A 20340-nucleotide genomic window follows, 5' to 3' on the forward strand; every position below is an offset into this window, starting at 1 on the left:
ACTGTCCTGTGTTTTTGTTTAAGGGTGATCTTCACAGGGCGGGGGATGAGAGGATAAATATTTTTATAGTTATAATAAATATGGTCTGCATAAGAACAACAAAATACAGCATACAAGATACTATATACAATAACAAAATTTGTAAACAAAGTAAAAATACATATAAATGGGGGGGGGGGGGTATTTTCATTCTCTCACTTGTTACTTACAAAGTATGTGGTCTTTTGTGTCATGGTTCTCATTCATTCCTCCTCAAATTACATCCTTTTGTCATGATCAGTCTCTTTTAAGTGTTCCTAATGGTTTCTTTTTTAATTTTAGGCAGCCCTTTTAACCTCATAGTAAATTTACCAATGGGCAAGAAAGAGTTAACATATAGCTTTCTTGCTCTCTCAGGGGGTAGAATATCCAAAGCTTTGGGGACATTTTGGAGGGAAAAGCATTTGCCGCTCTCAGGTCCTGCCGCGTTGGTTGAAGTGACTATTAGTTGGGTTTCTTTAAAAAAAAAAATCTCCCAAGGCTACCACAGTACTGCCAATGCCCTAGACCTGCAGAGTCACAGGCCTCAACATTCTAGTTTTGCTTCCTCCCTGGGAAGAGATACATTTCATCCGTTCCCCTTTGTGACTGCTTTTTTCAAAATGAGCCTGAGCAGAATAGGGAAGTTTCCAGATATTTACAGGTTACACAAGTAATGGAAAAGTAAAAAGTGTGTGAGAGAGAGCCACTGTCTTTTCAGAACTACTTTTCCCCCACCTCTCTTTCATGCTGCACAGCATATTCTCTTTCCTTGAGGTCTGAAATGGGGAAAACACAAATCCTTCATGTTGTATGCTTGTATAAGTGGATGAAGGGAAAATGACACACATATTTGTTATCTGTTTTAAAGCTGTGCCTCCCCAACGATTGTACCATTTGTTTGCCAACCCTAAAAGAGTTAACATAGTAAGTGTTAACAATTGGGAAGCTGCAAGAAACTGATGAGGTGAACATGAGAGGGGGGAAAGGGAAGCTTGGAACTGAAGCAAAGAAGCCAAGGTGAGGAAGGGAACACAGAGATATAAATAACTTGGGTGCTTAGCCTGGGAGTGACTTTCTCTCTTGGTTTGTCCAGCCTTGGTACTGCTGGCATCGGCTCTCTGGGGAAAGCTGCAATTCTGCTGTTAAAACACAAGGAGCAGCCTGGAGAATTTTGAGCTGCGTCACACAGCTCAGAGGGGGGGGGGGGGGGGGAGTGAGTGAGTGAAGGAGAGCAAGCTCTGTCGATAGGACTACCAGCAACAGCCCTGCTGCAGCAAGAGGGAGAGAGAGAAATCAGCACAGAGAAGTAATAACAACATTGGGCAGCATGGTTCCTTTACCTATTTCTTTTTCTCTTTTATTTTGCAAAAGACAAAAAAAGAGAGAAGAAGTCTTATTTGGGAGCTTGTTCGATACTGCCGGATTCCGTCCACTGACGATACCGGAAAGATGCAACGCAGTTAATCCCGCGGGCAGAAGGGGGGTGCAGATGTAGGAAGGGTTAATAGGAGGAAAATTCTCGAATGTTCTGGGCTGCGGCGGAGCAAGCAGAGGGTTGAGGACTGCCCAGGTGTAGAAGAACAGAGCTTATGGTTCCTTGTCCCTTACGTATGTATCTTTTGAATCGAGGGTTGGACTGATTGTCTCGTTGTGTGTATGTGTGGGCTTTTTTTAAGGGGGGGGTTCCTTTTTCTTTCTTTTTTTCTCTTTTTGGTTCCCTGTCACCCAAACTTTCTCTCCAATTATTGTTTTCTCTGTCTAAACATTGTTGCTGCGTCCTGCGTCAGACCAATGGAATGAAGACACAGGTTACAAAATGCCACTGCGTAGCTGTAATGCAGATTTGGGGAGAGAAGGCAAGGAGGACAGGAGTTTGCTGTGGCTACCCCTTTCATCCCTTTTGCCCACTTTTAACACTGGGAACAACAAGGAGTGGGACAGGAGGTTTAACCAGACAAGTTTGAATTTTCCAATCTGGGGAGCCTGTATCTGCATAGTTCAGAAAGTGGCAAATGATGACGCAGTGATCCTTTCCTGGTCTGTTCTCTGGGTTTTGAAATCATCAGAGGAGACAGGTACCCTGTGGATCCCTAGAGCAGCTGAGACAGCCTTGGGTTAAGCAGTGGGGATAGCCTTTAGCAATTAAATGTCATCCTTTTGGCGTTGGAAAGTTGTTTACCTTGCTCTCTCCGTGTCTCCATGTTGGCAGCCTTCCAGCTCACATGTGATAGTCTTCCCTGTACTGCTGCATCATTAACCGAGTGCCTGAGCCTGCACATGATTGGCTGGGGAGGGCTCTCCTTCTTAAACACACATTTCTATTGGAGGAAGAGCCCCTGGCAGGTGAAATGCTGCCTCAGATTGGCTGGGGTCAGGCTATCAAATCTAAATGTTCCATTGCTCTTGCTTTAAAAGGGGTTCAGAACAGTTTGTGACTTTTAAAAAAAATTGTCTCTTTGCTATTTCTGCCCCCCACCCCACCCTTGCTTTTCTCTCAAAGCAGGCATTTTGGAATGTGTGTCTGTGTTCTTAGAGCTGGCCATTTAAAAAGGAAAGCACACATACACATACACATACACACAAATATATAGCAGGAACTTGACTATTGTGGATTAGTTTAGTTTATTACTGGTGCAAGTGACGCAGGAGGAAAAACAAATATTCTGTGACTCAAGTTGCATCAGTGACAGGCGTGTTTCCGGCTGCTGTGAGACCAGCCACGATGACGTGACATTATTATAGGCTTCAGAGGAGACAACAGAAAGAGACTTTGGTGGGTGTCTACCTCTGTCTGTGAGTGGAGAAACTCAGCAATATATTCCTATTTCAAACTCTTTGGGGTAGGGAGAGTGCCTGTCACCGGTGTATCTGTAAACATCCAGACAGAGCTGTACACTGCAGTGTGTCCTACTTTACATCCGTTTAAATTCAGAGTCAGAGCTGTTACTGGACCGAATGGCAACAGAATTTAGTGGTAAGATATTTTGGGATTGACTTCTCTGTTTTAGCATTTTTGTTTTTAATGAGGCAACAAAGATTTCTAAGATGGCTGGCAAAAGATAGCTGGACATTTCAATAGAATAAAATGAGATCAGGTGGGAAGGAGGTAGGAGGCATTTGGCATGCAGGAGGAAAGTCGAAAAGAGACTTGGTGTTTCTTTTAACCATTTGATTAATCATGCCCCCCCCCCCTCTTTATTCTGGCCCTTCCCAAAGCCAATTTCAGTAGGGAAAAAGACAGAAGAAATGAGTCTGTTCTAGAAGCTAGGGTCTATGTTCTCTTCTCTTTGGAACCTACATTGAAATTGAAAATAACTTTGGTTATTTCATACCATGGGAGGGGTGCATTTCTTGTGATGTTTTCTCATAAAATGCTCCAATGAGCTGAAAGGTTTATGATGGTATAAGGATTCATGTGGGTGACTCACCGGCATCGAGAGAGTCAAGTACGGAGCCAGTCGTTCGGCAGCAGTTTGCTGGCTTTGGAACCAGATCAGATGCATTTTGATTCTCCATCTTGATTTCTCCAAGAGTACTCTGCCTTCTCAAATGTTGCTATAAGATGTGTATTTGCCAGCAGGCTTTCAAAGCCCCAAGAAAAGTGAATGCGCATAGCTTGTTGCTCTCGTGTACCAGCTCAAACAGGGAAGGAGTAAGAACCAGGAAGCCATTTCTAGAGACAGACATGATGAAGGCAAAGAGATACGGTAGATAGACTCTTCCCATTCTTTCTTTTCATACATGCCTCCATGTTTCTTTCCTCCTCTCCATAGCTGAGCATTTTGTCTTAATTTGAAATTCTCTCATTTTAGGTGCAATGGCTTCCTTCCCCCACTGCCACTGTGAGCCCTTGCTCTGCAGATCTCTCTCCTCCCAAGGCAGTCTTGCATTTTGCAGTGCAAGTTCCGCAGAGGAGGACACGCAGGAGACACAACCATAATGGCTATGAGGGACTCATGCTGAGATCATGCTTGCTTATGGATGGAACATGGAAAATGCAACGCAGCTGGGTAGGTTGGCAGTGCTCTAGGTTAAAATTCATTTTAACCGACGCCATCTAGTCAGATATCTTTGTGTTTTCTAGATATGGCCACTAGGGGTTGCATATCTGCTGCTTAACACCTGGTGCTCCGTAATGGCGTACCTTATTATATTTGGAGAGGTGGTGGTCTGGATTTGTAAACAAGGAATGCAGATGAAGCATTACTTTGCCTTTCTTGAGTCTACAGAGTAAGTAACTTTCTGAATGCCTAGGAAAGGGTTTGCAGATTTATTCCTGGTTTCTGTTTTGCTTGCCAGTCCTGTTGATGCTTTTTAAAAAACGGATTAGTTCTCATTAACACTTACTACCTCGAGCAGTGGCTACCTGTGCAAGGGATATCTGAATCTTTGGAATGGGGAAACTATGAGGAATGAGAGAGGTATGACCTTTCTTTTGTTTCATGTGAGAAACAAGATTGCCCAGCTTGTCCAGATGGAGTTATTAATACAATGGCATCAGCGAGAAATGAGCTTGGCTAAAAGTGGGTTAGAAACCAACAGAATTTGTGTGGCTCCATTTTTTGGCTCAGCTTTGTGACCTTGGGCTAATTTGTTGATTTTTGCTTGCCTCTGTTTTCTCTTCTGCAAAGTGGGTGTGATAAGATCTGCATCAGAGAGAGGCTGAGAACTGTAGGGTATTTTATTAATTTATTTATTTTACGAAGAAGCACTACCATCTTTTCTCAGGCCAAAATTCTCCCTATTAGCCCTGGGATCATTCCACTGCATCAATTCTCCACAGTTTGGATGAAGTATACTGAGCCCCACATGAGTCAGAATCAATTTTTGTTTATATGATTTTGTTGGTACTGTCTAAAGAAGCAGATGGACATGATTCCTCATTTTGGTCCCCCCACCAGTTTTTGGTTGTGACGCAGCTGGGTTTGACTATGTTGTTTCCTTGAGGAGGTGGAAGACGGGAACAAAAACAGAGGGGTATTGGGGGCGGAAGAGATCAGTATTAAAAAAGTCCTTGTTAAAAACAACATGTGAAGCATGGTTGTAGTGTCTGTGTATGTTATTTTCACCCCAGCTAACAGCCGAAGAATATAGATGGATGCAATGGCACCTCTGGCCATTTTGTTCTTGGCAGTGTAGATTCAGAGCTTGCAGCACTGCTGCTGTTGATTTCCATGTCATATTTTTTAAAAACCCAACAGTGGATTTTGGGTTAGCTTTTTCTGATGTTGGAAGGCGAATAGCTTTGAGATCTCCCTTCCCACCTTTCTTTTCTATAGTCTGTCCCCCCCCCAAAAAAACCCAAACCCACGAAACCCTTCTGCGTAAAAAACTTGATCCCTTGTCTCGAGCCCACTAGCCAAAGACAACAACAACAATCCTACATCGCAATCTCTCTGAGAGAGTTTATACTGATATCTGGTAGTTTTTTGTTGGTTTGGGTGTGGCCTCTGTCTGCCATTATCCATCCCCACACACACAAATGCAAACAGCAAGGAATAAGAAAAGAGAATCTGTTATGGTTATTATACATGGGTGGGAGTGAACATTAAATGTTTGTTTAGAGGAGCTGCATATCACTGGTGTTTTTGGAAGGTGAATGGCAATGGAGAATTGTTTCTTTGTAGGTTAGGTTGATCAACATTTAAAAATAAAAAAATAAGTAGATTAATTTGATTTAACAACAAAATCCTAGAACTAGTGCTTCTTCTGACACAACTGCTTGTTACGATAGGAGTGATCCCACGCAGTTGCTTGGGTAGCCATTTTGCTGCATCACCATCTACCACTAGCGTATTCCAGAACCCCAGATCATATTTACTTGTGATTCAGAAACATATGCCCAGGAGCAGTGCCTTGATTTTATTATGAACTCTCCCTTCTGTAGAAGATTGAACCCAAGCATGAATTCAGAACCATGTGGATATTATAAAGTCATATTATGGTTAGACTCTAGTCTGTGTCTTACAAAAATGTAATCATTGCCTGAGCCTAAATTAATCAGATTAACCTTGAATAACTGTTTATCTACATTGTGCAGTTTCTTGTATTTTCTTCTGCAATTTTGCATGTTTACTTTGCCGGGTATTAAATAGATAGGGAGCTCAGAAGGACCATAGTTTTATTTCAGATGTAATCATGTGCAGTGTTCTCTCTCAACTTATTTACCTGCGTCACATTAAAACATTTTCCTTGATCTAGATTGTACAATAATAAATCCAAGGTGGGGGAGCAGGACTCCCCAAGGAATAACAGAAATTGGTAGTCTGCATGAACTGACACTGGGAATAGCAGAGAGTTTAAGGATTTCAGGGCTAACATTTTGATGCAAACAGAAGAAAGTAAGTATGGGGAGGGGGGGATGTTTGAGTCTCTCAAAAAATTAAATAGAAGTCCCAAAGTTAGATCTCCAAACGGCTGAACTTTCTACTCACAAGCAGAAAGTCTCTCAGACTTTTCAAATAGCAACTACTGTAGCTATGGGCCAATTTTTACTTATATCTGTATTCTTACATAGATGTTATGAATCTGAAGGTGCTTTCCTTCATGACTGCCATTATCATATTTATTTATTTATTTATTTATTTTATGCTCTTTTTAAGGACAGAGCCCTCTCCATCATTTGATTTTCTTTTGTTTCCTCATAGTTCCCCTGCCAAAGAACAGAGATGCCCCTACATCTTATAATTTTTTCATCCTTTCAACTTAGTTCCACTACTGTTTTTCATAGTTTTGTGAAATGACTGGATCTCTTGCCCCTACACCAGTCTGTTGATGCTCTTGGTGGCAAAACTGCTTTATTAGTTTTATTGTTGCTTGACTCTGCAGAGCACTAGCAGATGAAAATCTCTAATCTAAATGCGTCACAGCATCTTGCCTGAGTATCCGTGTTTTGGAGAAGTCCTGTCTAGCCACTGTTGGGCTCGTATTTGACTGTAGCTAATTTCAGTTCTACTGAATTGAATGAGAAACATAAAGTATAATGTTTGTTCTAAAATCCACAAAACAGGTATACCTATATTGGGCCAACCAAAATGCATGAATATCCCTCCATACCATCTTAACTTACAAAAATAGCATCTTGAGAAAATGTAGGCCTGTGACTCTAAACTTGTCATATCCTCCCCGCCCCCGCCCCCCGCCCCCCCATATGATTTTTAACACCTTTGCCTGATGAAGCCAGTAGAGCTTCAAAAGTTTGCATCACGTATTTTGTGCATTTTGGTTGGCCCAGATTTTGTATTGCTGTTTTGTGGATTGTGGATGTTATTGTACTTTACATTATGGCCAACATAGCTACCCCTGTTTAGTGCTGACCAGGATGATGCATATTATTCAAATATTTACTACAGTGGTACCTCGGGATACGAAATACCCAGGTTACGAAATTTTCGGGATACGAAAAAATCCCATAGGGAATTATTGTTTCGGGTTACGAATGTTTTTTCGGGTTACGAAAAAACTTTTGGTGCTTTTTTCGGCTTTTTCGCACGGAATCGCGGCTTTTCCCCATTAGCGCCTATGGCAATTCGGCTTACGAAGGCTTTTCGGGTTACGAAAGCGGCCGCATTACAAATTAATTTCGTAACCCGAGGCACCACTGTACTTGTTTTCTTGGTGCATTTTTTATTTGTTCAGGGAGCTGGATAAACCATTCCTGGTAATTATTCACAGCTAGAGGTGAAAGTCAGCTCTAGTTGAAAGAAGTAATATTTTTTTAAAAAACTGCATTCACTTCAGCACTGTGTGTTTTGTAGATGGCCTAGTGATGAAGTCCATTGCATCATTCCAACTAGGGCGTATTCATTGTGCATGCGGTTCTGGCCCTGGTCCAGACACCCATGGCTATAGCAAGAGAGTATCTAGCTTGAGCTTCTCTCAAGTCTCTTTTCCCATGGGTTGAAGCGTTTCATGATATTCTCTCTTGCATGTTATCCATTTGGCAAAATAGGGGAGGGGGGTCTGAATACTTTTCCTTTGCAGATCACAGCCTTAGGGCCTAAACTGCTTTTTTATTTATAGTGACAGTATAAGATTTATAGTGACAGTACAAGACTTTTAGGGACTTAGCAGGCTTGCATTTTAAAATTTTCAGTCCATTAGAAAATAAATGAAGTAGACTTCTTTTATAATTATCAGGTTGAAAGTCAACATCTATAAAGAACTGGTTCTATGTGTCCCAGGGGATTCAGAACTTCGTTTTTGATTGTTTTTTGTGAAAAGTAGACTTTGAATTCCATGTGGCAAATGGTTTTTGAAATGAAGACAACTTTAAAAAAATTTCTTTAACATGGAAGAAGAAACCCTATACAATATGTGCCCAAGCACCTGTGCATGCCTAAACAGTTTTTGTAGCCTTCCTACTAGCTCATTGTTTCTTGTCATTATTAAATACAATTGGCTTGTTTCAAATTGTCCATGTATTATATTTTAAATTTAGATTGTAGATGATGCCTAAAAGTGTACATATGTACTGTAGCAGGCCAGAGTAAAGGAGGGGTATAAACCCCTAGTCTTGCTTTGTTGTTCTTTAAATCAGTAATAGCAGGTCTTTTGCCACATACTGTCTGGTTTGTACCACTGTAGTTCATACCACTCATTTCTTCTTGGTGCCCCATGGTCATATATAAAGAAGGACTTTCTTGTCTTTATTTTCCAGTATGAAAGTACTTGTTGCTGCCTTAGTATCTCTAGTGGCATATAATAGCATTTGATGCAGTGAAAGTTTCGGTGTGACAGTTAGAGAGCTATTGGATTTCTGTACCTTCTAGCATTTGGGGCATCTCCAACTTTATGTACAGTAAATACATATTCCTTGCTGTTGGTACTTCAGAAAGGCTCCCTATCCCCTCATGCTTCAAATTCCTGAATTTGAAGAGGAAGAGTAGATGTTTCCACCAGATGCGGATTTGCTAAAAGGAGGAGGGCAAGTGAATGGATGGATTACGGTGGACCCTGAAAACTGGAACTAATGCTGAACACCAGCTGTCATCATGATCAAGCACTAAACTGGGAGTATCATTTTAACCATGGCTTGAAACTGGGACTCGGTGTGGATTTAGCAATAGCATTTACCTTTCTATACCACTTCATAATGAACTCAACCCTCTCTAAGCAGTTTATAATCTGTAAGTCAATTGCCCCCAACAAACTCGGTATTCATTTTATTGACCTACAAAAGGATGAATGGCTGAGTCAACTCGGAGTCTTCTGGGATCACATTGTTGTGGCTGCAGTACTGGTATTTAACCACTGCGCAACCAGGGCTCTAGTTTAAGTCTGGATTTACATACCTCCGTTATGCAGGACGTTGGATAGTGTAAAAAAGCAATCCAGTTCGGGGGGGGGGGGTCATAAGTGATTTAATGACACGTGACTGTTCTTGTCAGTAAGTCCTTTGTTCTAGAATGGGAATGAGGAATCTATGGTCCTCCAGGTTCTGACAAATTACAATTCCCATCATTCCGCACCACCAGCCAAGCTGAAGGAAGCTTTGATGATGTTACATGTAGAGTCACTAGAAGGAGAGGAGCTACAATCAAGCACTTATGAACCTGGCTAATACTTCCTTCAGTTTGGCTGGTGATGAGAAATGATGGGAATGGTAGTTTGCCAGAATCTGGAGGCCCTTAGGTTTCCCACCCCTACTAGAACATGGCTCATTTAGAATATTCTCCAAGAGAACTGTTTTTGGCATTACTATCATAAAAAGGAAACAGGGACCTGCAGTGAAAATAAGACATACAAGAACCTTCAACATCGTGGCATGCCTTACAGGGAGCACAGACAAGACTCTGAACAGAAGATTGGTAGTGCTGTCCTGGCTTCCAAAGAGCAGTGGGGGAGGACACTTGCTTGCCATGTGAACCCTTCCCCAATCTTAAAGCCAAGTTTCAACACTAGATGGGGTTGGAATATGAAAGGTTTGCTTTCTCTTGCACTTGAATTCTGTTAAAACCCCACATTCCTTCTGCTCTGAATGTGATTTGTGAATTTGGGTAAATTCTTCAAATATGTACTGGAATGAAATTCTCACACATCTCCTTCATTAATTCAGAAAGATGTGGCAACCCTATTTCGGTATGAAAATCTTTGAACACACAGGGGTTGAAATCTAGACTTTTAAGAATTAAGCAATCCCAGCCCTGGAAAGGCAAATCGGTCAGTTTTAACTTCTTTGTGTTCACTTGGTTCTTTGTTACTTTTAAGTTCTTTCCATTCCAAATATGTAGATGTTTGTGCACTTTGGAAAATTCTGATAAAGAATGAACTGAACAGAAATTCTACCCCATCCCTAAATAAGAGATGGGAGAGAGCTTTCTGAAAGACTGAAGAGGGAAAAGATGTTTTTTCTCCTTGACTGAAACCTACTCGTATAAGAACAGGAATGTTGTTTCAGTTATTGTTTACAATCTCATGTCATGCATCCTCCTGACCTCCTCCTCCACCCCACAGCTTCAGAATATTGTTACTCAAGGTAAAGTATGCCAATCCTGCACTGCCAGGAACAATGTCTTTTAATAACATGGTTTCTGAAAGCCACTGAACTTGTTCAGTCCTCATCAAGCTGGTTTTATGGAGGGGGGACTTTTTAAAAAAATACAAATGTGCATGTTTACAAATGCAGAGTGCACAACTCTGTTTTACTATCAGACAGAAAGATCCCACTATGCAAAGCAGTCTTGCAGCACCTTTGAGATTTAACTGTGCAAAAAGAAGTTGTAGCATAAGCCTTCATAGACTTGGTCTCTCACATACTGTACAACTTAAATGTATACAACTTTTAAATCCCATATCATGACAATGAGCTTATTCTTCAAGTACCTATCTAATGCAGCCAAAACAGAACAATGCATGCTCAAAAATATGTCAGCTTTAGGTAAATATGGGAGTATGCAGAAGTGCAGTCTTTAGAGGGGGAAAGGCTCTATGAGAAATGAAATGTTGATCTAGATTGATCCAACATGAGTCTTCTTATATTCTTATGATGGTTTAAAATTCAGCGTACAATTTATTTTGCCATTTTGTAATGTGAAAACTCAATTTGTCATTGTCATATGGAAGATATGAGAATGACTTGATATTAATAAATTTGAGACAAATTTCAAAAAAAAAAGAAAAGAAAAGAAAGAAAACGAAAAAAGGAAAAAAATCCCAAACTATCAAGGTTGATGTTATCAGAATAATAACTGGAGAGCCAGCATGGTGTACAGTTGGCCCTCCACATTTCCAGCTTTGACTTTTGCTGTTTTGATTATTTGCTGATCTGATTAATGATCCCTCTAGGAATTTTTATGTCTCCAGCATGATTCTATGGTCAATATTTGCTGGTAGGACCTAGAGGTTCCTATAGATAACACTTCTCTAGGCATGTTTAGGTCTCCCAGCACTATTCTATGGTTAATTTCTGCCAGATGTTGACCACAGAATTGCACTGGATGATCTAGAAGTTTCTAGAGGTATTCTCTGAGGTTAAAAAAAAGAAGTTTTTTTTTTTATTTGTGATTTTTCCACTTCCACAGGGGTCTGCCCCACTAACCTCAGCAAATGTTGAGGGCCCACTGTAGTTGTTTGAGCTCTAGACCATGACTCTGAAGACCAGTGTTAAAATCCCTCCTCATCCATGGAAACCCACTGGATGAGCTTGGGCAAATCATATTCTCAGCCTCAGGGGAAGGCAATGGCAAACCCTCTCTGAACAAATCTTGCCAAGACACCCCCATGATAGGGTTGCCTTGGAGTCATCATAAATAAGAAATGATTTGAAGGCAAACAACAATTATCAGAACGAGCTAGACCAAGATCCATCCACACACGGGGAGGGGGGGATAGAGACCAGGGTTGTACATCCTGTAAATTTAACCATCACCTTACATGAACTATATACCAGTCTGATAAGGACTGAGTAAGTTCAGTGGCTTTCAGAATCCATGTAAAAAGAAACCATGTAATACTAAAAAAAAAAAGTTACTGGAGGTGAAGAATTGGCATGTTTTATCCTAAACGTGCACACACACACACCACTACACACTGGCCGTACCTTTCTGAGAACCAGTTCTGCTCCTTTATTTTTTCTTTCTTTTTTTCCTCAATTCCTACCATGCTTTACAAAAAGGCTGTTGCAATTCATTCTCTAGTTCCAGAAAATGTGGAGATGAGTTTCTGCAAAGAATCCTTTTACAAATACTAAGGGGCTAAACAGACAGGCAAAAAGAGGTGCTTTCAGGCTGACTTGAAGGTGTGGCATTTAGATGAGACATGCCTTGAAGCCAGCAGGAAAGTGCCCTCTAGGCGCCTTATGCAGAGAAAAGCCAATTCAAAAAGAAGCAGCTTTTTTCCACTTCTTCCTGGCTTGAAGCCATATCATGTGGTCATGACATGAGCACTGCAGCTGCCTTGGGAGCCAGTGGTGCAGTTGGTGGGGTTTCAATGTGGCTTCAGAAAAGGCAGCTTCAAGCCACTTTTTCCTGCCCATCTGTTTTGCCCCTAAGTAAACTAACTAGCCACACTCCACAATGCATCAGAAATTCCAGGATGCTTTGGGGAACCTTGAATAGTGCAATGGAAGTAAAGGGAAAGCCCCAAGCATGATTAGAAATCTCAATTATTGTAAAAGACCACCTATATTCTTTATCAGAAACTATTTGACACTAACTGATGGTAACTTCCTTTTATTTCAAAATAATTTGGCCCTTTAATGATAGAGAGGAATTTTTGAAAATAATGACTCAGGAATTCAAGAATCTGGCAAATTAAGACAGCAATTTAAGACAAGAGATAAAAATCTGTGGTTTTGGTTTTCACTTGCAGGTGGTATAAATCCATGTCTCATACAGTTTTCTGAATAAATACTAACCTAGTTTTATTTTCCTCTCCCAGCAGCATCTTACCTAATGGATAATCACTCAAATAGGACATGGGGTTTGGAGATAATTACTTTTGATAGCTGGAACCTTGTATCTTCTGATGTAAAATGACATTTGGCAGTCATTGGCACCATTGAAAACTGATGTGGTAAGGCACAGATGGGTATATAACCATCTTACTTGCTTCTTATGAAATTAGATCTGCTTTTTAAGAGTACGCTATAGATTCTTACTGATCCTGGACAGAACCAGTAGAAAAATGAATTCAGTTATGAAAGGAAGAACAAATGCATAATCTTTGAGCCAGTGGTTTGAGTGTTGCACTAAGTCTCTGGGAGACTGGCATTCAAATTCCAGCACAGCCATGGAGACTGTGGGCATGTCACACACTTTCAGGCTAAGAGAAGGCAGTGGCAAGCTGCTTCTGAATAAATCTTGCCAAGAAAATGGTATGATAGTGTTGTCATAAGTTGGGAGTTCACTGGAGGGCACATAGCAATCAAAAATTATCTGTTAATGACTATGTTAATTGTTAACAATTGTTGGATCACTTGTCCGTTAGGTTACGCTACATGTCTCCCAACTATATCCTGGGCACATTCTTCATGGGATTTACTATGTTGTATTTGCTGCTTTGGACTGTAGATGTTTGGGGGGTTTTTTAATTACAGCAGAATATTTTTCTTTAAATTAAAAAAAAGTGAAAGTAGTTGAATTTTGACATCAGGCTGGCATCTTAATTTTGATTCACTGCAAGAGTTTCTGAGATTCCTAGTTTCTAAATGATTAATCTGTAGCTCCAGCTGAACTTTTTGCCTTTACTCCTGTTGATGGAAGAAAACAATTTGATTTCCAAAGTTTCTTATTGACTGAAGCCCCAGAGAAGTGAATGAGACAGTGGAATGCCTTGAAAAAGGCTTCAAGGACATCACTATATTAGTCTAGGTCAGTATACAAAGGGATCTTGTAGCACCTTTGAAACTGAGAGAAAGACTTTGGTAGCATAAGCTTCCAACTACTTCATCGCTAGTAAGAGACCAGTCCAAGGCTATAAGGCCTCCTGATAAAATAAATCTCCCACTCACCACCCACTACTTGGAGAACCTGTAGCCCAAGCGTCCCATAAATGACATGATCTTTCCAGTCTTATTTTCCATGTGATTGTGCTTCTGCCTTAATAAAGCTTTGAACTAAACTCCTGTTTATTCTGATTATCTTTATTAGGCTTCAAATGTAGGATTCACAGTGCAGTTCTGTGCATATTTACTAGAAATAAGAACTATGCATTCAGTAGAGCTTATTTCCAGTAAATAAGTGTGCCTGGGATTGCAGCCTTTCTGTTATAATTGTCTTAACTATGAGACTTTTAAAAGATGTGGGGAAATAGGGTAGTAAGGGGAATGAAACAGAGGGAAGCAGAAGACATTTCATCCTTGCTTTATCTGTCCCTTATCCCCGGACCTGACAGCCACACATGATCCCATAAACTGAATAGTTTGCAACAGCAATGATGGCCAGGCCCTATTCTTTCCTTTTCTATCAAGATTACTACATGTGGACTGGTGAATGTGCAATATTCAGTAACCATGGAGTATTGATTTGTTCAGGCGCTGGGGTTGCCTTTATTAAATGCAGCCTGTTCCAGCCTTGACCATGCAGGAAGGACTTTGGTTGGACTGAAGATGAGCAAAAATACTGTAATACTCAACTATAAATTGACCTTATGTATAGGTTGAGGGCAGGTGTTTGGCCAAAACCATTATGTATTGTATATACTCATGTATCATTTCATCTTATGTATAATTCAAGGATAGGTTTTAGGGCCAAAAATTATGAATTTTAATATGACTTGTGGATAAGTCAAAGGTAAGACAGAGGGGCATGTAACAAAGGATATAAAGGGCAAAACAAAGGAAACCAGTGCCAAAGAACTTACAAAATTTCAACAGGCATAACTGTCTGTGCTCTAATGGCTGGATGCATGAGGAAGGAATTATGGTAAATGGTGGCTATGCAACATGTGTGGGAGGTGACCAGGCATGGGTGGTGCTAAGAAAATGCAAACATGTCAAAAAGGATGAAAAGGCAAAGCAGAGAAAGTGGTGACTGTGTTAGGAGTGATTATAACTTTTAACTTAAATGGGATCACTTTGCCTGATTTTAACCAAGAAAAGCTGGCAAACATATGCAAATGTCTTAATCACATCCTTCAAAGCCAGATTCCTCTTGGCACTATTTGTTTTTGGTTTTATTATTACAGGTATTACTATTCTGTTTTACCCACAACTACACTGAGAAAAAAATCTACAGTTTGTAAATGGTGATGCATAGACGGAACGTTCTGGGAACGTTATGGGAATGGATATTACCGCATTGAGGAAAGTGGAATGTGATGGGAACGCATTTTACCGCACAGTGCGTCCCTTTTGCTTGAGAACGTTCTCAGAACGTTTTGCTGTAGTGCATGCGTATTCCGTTTTGTGGGCTGTGTACTGATGACATCTCCACTCTGTGGTTGTTTTGACTCCACATAACTTTGGCGCTACTCCCAGGAAACAGAAAAAAGGGAGACTTGGGCTTGGAGCTCGCCTCTCCTGAGTCCCTCGGCTTACTGAAATCCCCCACCTCCCTTTCCCATAGAAATCAATCCAAAAACGGAGTTTAAAAGGAGCAGAGGTTGCTTGGCTATGGGGATGCCCTGCCATATCTCTCTCTCTCTCTCTCTCCTCTTTCCCCATAGGAATCAATCCAAAAACACAGTTTGAAATCTCTCCCAGATGCAGACCCATAGGGCTCTCCTCTGCTCCTTTTAAAGTCCGTTTTTGGATTGATTCCTATGGGGAAGGGAGGTGGGGGATTTCAGTAAGCCTAGGGACTCAGGCTGGGAGAGTGCTTCTCAGCCTCACTGACCCCGTCGGAGCTTGTCTTCCCTCCGAAGGGAGTCCGAAGATTCCCTTGGGAGGGAAGGAAGGCAAGCCCCTATAACATGTTGGGGCATGATATGCTGACATATGTTTGTAGAGAATAGGATAAAAGCTATGTTACTTTTGTCAAAGAGGGCGCCGCATCATACCTGGGAGAGCAATAAACATATTTGCATGCTCTAGGACTTTGGAGGACTAAAGAGAAGGGCATTCTTTCAGCCAATCAGGCGACAGAGGAATGAGAGAACGGATTTGGGAACAGATAAGAATACTGCACAGACCTCTTTTGGAACGTTCTGAGAACGTTACAGCTCGCTGGGAACACATCTAATCCGTCCCCTCCCTGAAACACATGTGGAACACATTGGGAACGTTCTGGGAACCCTATGGGAACACATACGTGCGGTATACTTAAATGCATTCCATTCCCATCAGGTTCCCAGAACGTTCTCAGAATGCTGTGAGGTATTCTCCCCTGTTTGTTTTTTGAAATGTATGTGGATGCTCCTGTTTTAGTCAGATGGCATTTAGAAGTGACAGAGGAAGGTGATTTTATTGGTTGCTATGGAAAGTTGAAATGTCCTTTGTTACAAAGTCACAATCTCTTTTCCTTTCTCCTCTCCTCCCTCATCCCAGTTTAATTATGCTGTTGTATGAATAGTTCACTGGGTCTATTACCTTGTTTCTATTTTAGAATGTTGATGCTTCTAGTCTGTACTTGGTTTGTGAATGGTGTGTGACATTTCAACTTGCTAGATCACATCTTTGCCCAGAACCATTTCTTTTATGTCTCAATGCAATTTGTAAGTAAGATATGTCTCTCTAAAAAGGCAGGAGGGAGGGTAAAAAAACAATAATGTGATAAGGCTAACTGTTGTAAAGAAAATGGTTACTAGGTGTAACTGTAGCTAATACTGTAATGAGGCACAAGTATCTCTGTGGAAGAGGAGGAGGCAGCATCACCAGCTCACCAACAGAACAAGTGATTAGGAACATAGGGCCGAGACAGATGGCCCAAAAGCAGCGTGGCCTCAAGTCGGTTCCAACTCATGGTGATCCTATGGATGAGACATCTCCAAGACCCCCTTTCTTCCTCTACTCTGCTCAGTTCCTGCAAACCCATGCCTGTGACCCCTTCTACCTTCTGCCTTTCCTAGCATTATTGTTTTTTATAGTGATCTATACCTTCTCATTATGTGGCCAAAGTACAACAGCATTTTTATCATCTTGGCTTCAATAGAAATGTGTAAAGTTTCTGCCTTTTTTGAGAAGAATTTACCAAAATTCACTAATGCCATTATGTTCAGGGTGAAAAGAACTTTGGATTTTAAAATGCAGGAGAAACTAAAACTGACAGATCCATCCACCCAGGTCCAGGGGTCAGAGTGCTTAATTTTTAACAATCTGGGCTTGAATCTATATGTATTCAATCTTGCTAGTGCTAGATTAGAATTCTGATCTCTTTTTCCTCAAAGGGTCCTCATCTTAGCATGCCTTTATAGCAGTTAGAAATAAAATAGTTGTCCCCACACTTGAATTCAGTGTATCTGTTGAACTTGACCTACAGAATAATAGAATCATAGAGTTGGAAGAGACCACAAGGGCCATCCAGTCCAACCCCCCTGCCATGCAGGAAATCACAATCAAAGCATTCCTTCCTCCAAGAAAGGAAACTCCACCACATTCGAGGGAGTGTATTCCACTGTTGAATAGCTTTCACTGTCAGGAAGTTCTTCTTAATGTTGACGTGGAATCTATTTTCCTTTAGCTTGCATCCATTGTTCCGGGTCCTATTCTCTGGAGCAGCAGAAAACAAGCTTGCTCTATCCTCAATATGACATCCCTTCAAATATTTAAACAAGGCTATATCTGCCTATGCAAATGGAAGAAAATTTCATTTCTATATTTCAATAAAATTTGTAAAGTTATTCCTATTCTGGGCAGAAGGAACCTGACATTTAAAAAAAACTGAAGGTGAGAGGAAGTGGAACAGAGATATTTTCCCATCCCATTCTCCCATCCCGAAGACATATCCCACTGACTTTGGTCAGACTTAATTCCTATGTAAATCTGTATATATTACAACTTCAATGGTTTATACACTCTAGCCATTGCATAGTTATAGATAGGGTTTTCAATGTTATTTCCCCATAAAAGTGTTTTCCTATTTGGTAAGACTTTTATTTAGAATTTTATTTATGAATGCTAGACTTTCTCACTCCTGCCACTTTCTGAGAACCAGAAATCTTTACTTGTGCTTTTAACCAAATAAACATTGTGGACTAGCAATTATCGGGTAAAACTTACAGTTTTCTAAAAACTAGGCAGAATTGTCAAGTAGGAGTAGAAAACCTCTGACCTTGGAGGGAAGTTTTGAGCAGGACACCATCTCCCTTTGTTGTTAACTGCTGTCAAACTGACTTTGACTTAAGGCAACCCTGTGAATGAGAGACCTCCAAGTCTCCCCATCATCAGCTGCCCTGCTCAGGCCTTGCAGAGTCAGGACCATGGCTTTCTTGATTGCATCTATCCATCTGGAATGTGGTCCTCTCTTCCTACTGCATTCTACCTTCACAAGCATTATTGTCTTTTCTAGTGAGCCATGTCTTCTCATGATACTGCCCAAAGTACTGCAGTCTCAGTTTAGTCATATTGGCATCTAGAAAAAGTTCATATTTGATTTGCTCAAGGACTCATAGGGACTCATTTCATCCACAGTATCAACACAATTCTAGTACCACATCTCAAATGAGTTTATTTTCTTCGTATCAGCTTTCTTCACTGTCCAGCTTACACAACCATACACAGAAATGGGCAATATGATTGCCTAGACAATCCTAACTTCAGTATTCAATTATATATCTTTACACTTCAGGATTTCATCCAGTTCTTCCCCCACTCCATGTGGGATCTTTTATGAGTAATACCTAACAGGTTTCCCCATGTTTTCAAAGTGGAAGAGACTGGGAACCATTCCATTTCTGCTGAGGCTACCTTCTGAAAACTCAAAGTCTCTGTATGTGCTTTGACCAAGTGCACGGTGCAGACTGTTTAGAATAACCTTTTATTTGTACCTTCCTACCTTTAAAAAGGAAGAAAATTTACAAAGCGAAAAGAATTCTTCAGTTGGATCTGAACCGCTAAGTGAGGAAATATTGCCCACAGACAATTCCATACTATGAGTAGTCAGCCCTCATTTATCCAAGGATTTTTTTATTCACGGATTGAAGCATCCACAGCTTGAAAGTATCCACAAAAAGTATAAATTCCAAAAAGCAAACCTTGATTTTGCCATTTGACATAAGGGACACCATTTTGCTATGGCATTATATTTAATGGGACTTGAGCATCCACGGGTTTTGTTATCCACAGAGGATCCTGGAACCAAGACCCAGTGGATAATAAGGTCCCACTTTACATCAATGGAATCTTCTGGTGCTTTAACCTATACCCAAGTATACAAAAGAGATGTGCTCCCGGTTTTTTAATTCCTTCTGGTGTAAAACCAGAGTCAGGGTGGTAAAGCTGTTCTCATAAAAAAGTAAGGGAATTCAGGCCACATACTGTATATAGTCCCCTAAAACAAATTCTGGACATGGATATGTTCATAGTCCACCCAAATAAACACAAGAAATGTACCCCACTTTTGATAAATTGCAGTCCATTACAACTCACAGTCATGGTTTCAGAACTGAAGGAAATATGTTATATATTTTCCAGAGTGGAATGTTCCCAAGCTGTAAGCCACCCTGGGTCCTGCATGAGATAAAAGCAGGAGAGAGGTAGATAGATAGATAGATAGATAGATAGATAGATATTATTATTACTATTATTATTTTATATCCCACCTTTCTCCCAATATAGGGACTCTATAGATAGATAAATAAATAAAATATAGGGACTCAAGGCAGTGAACAACAAGTAAAAACAATACAATTTAAAAACAGTACAACAATATTAAAATATATAAATTTAAAATTTAAAAACCAATTAAACAATTTTAAGAGTTGAAGCAGTTATAAATTAAAATACAGTCGGCCCTTCTTATACAGTAGAGTCTCGATTATCTGACATAAATGGGCGGGCTGATAGTCAGATAGCCAAAAATATCGGATAATCCGGAGGGTCCAAGAAAAGCCTTGAAATCACTATGAATTGCAAACTCGCCCTGCTTGCTGCCGCTGCATTTGGAGCCGTGTTTTGGGGCGAGGCTTCACTCACCCTTCTCTCCTTGCCCGTTGCAGCCGCCATGTTTGGGGGCATGGAAATGCCTACAGCCATGCCCCCAAGCAGCTGCAACGTCAGATAATCCGGAATGTCGGATGACCAAAGGATGGATAATCAAGACTCTACTGTACACGGATTCAAGCAACCACAGTTTGAAAATGTTCCAAAAAAAGTATAAATTTCAAATATCAAACCTTGATTTTCCATTTTTTATAAGAGACACCATTTTGCTATGCCATTATATTTAATGGGACCTGAGCATCCACGGATTTTGTTATTCAAGGGGCATCTTGGAACCAAAC

The 20340-nt window shown here is 40.6% G+C and overlaps 1 long non-coding RNA gene across 5 annotated transcripts in view; it reads left to right on the top strand.

Annotated features, from left to right (window-relative positions):
* The first annotated feature begins 1226 nt into the window (after positions 1 to 1226).
* LOC121927970 overlaps positions 1227 to 20340 on the top strand; it is a 52381-nt gene continuing 33267 nt past the window's right edge. For 2 of the 5 annotated variants that reach the window (XR_006103409.1, XR_006103413.1), the window contains exons 1-3: positions 1227 to 2995; positions 3834 to 4031; positions 12904 to 13035. This is a non-coding gene — a long non-coding RNA (uncharacterized LOC121927970). Of the gene's footprint in view, positions 2996 to 3833; positions 4032 to 8854; positions 9150 to 12900; positions 13036 to 20340 lie in introns of all 5 variants that reach the window. The other 3 variants (XR_006103412.1, XR_006103411.1, XR_006103410.1) reach the window with 3 other exon arrangements.

This window comes from Sceloporus undulatus, chromosome 4 (assembly GCF_019175285.1).
Source record: "Sceloporus undulatus isolate JIND9_A2432 ecotype Alabama chromosome 4, SceUnd_v1.1, whole genome shotgun sequence".
NCBI lineage: Eukaryota > Metazoa > Chordata > Lepidosauria > Squamata > Phrynosomatidae > Sceloporus > Sceloporus undulatus.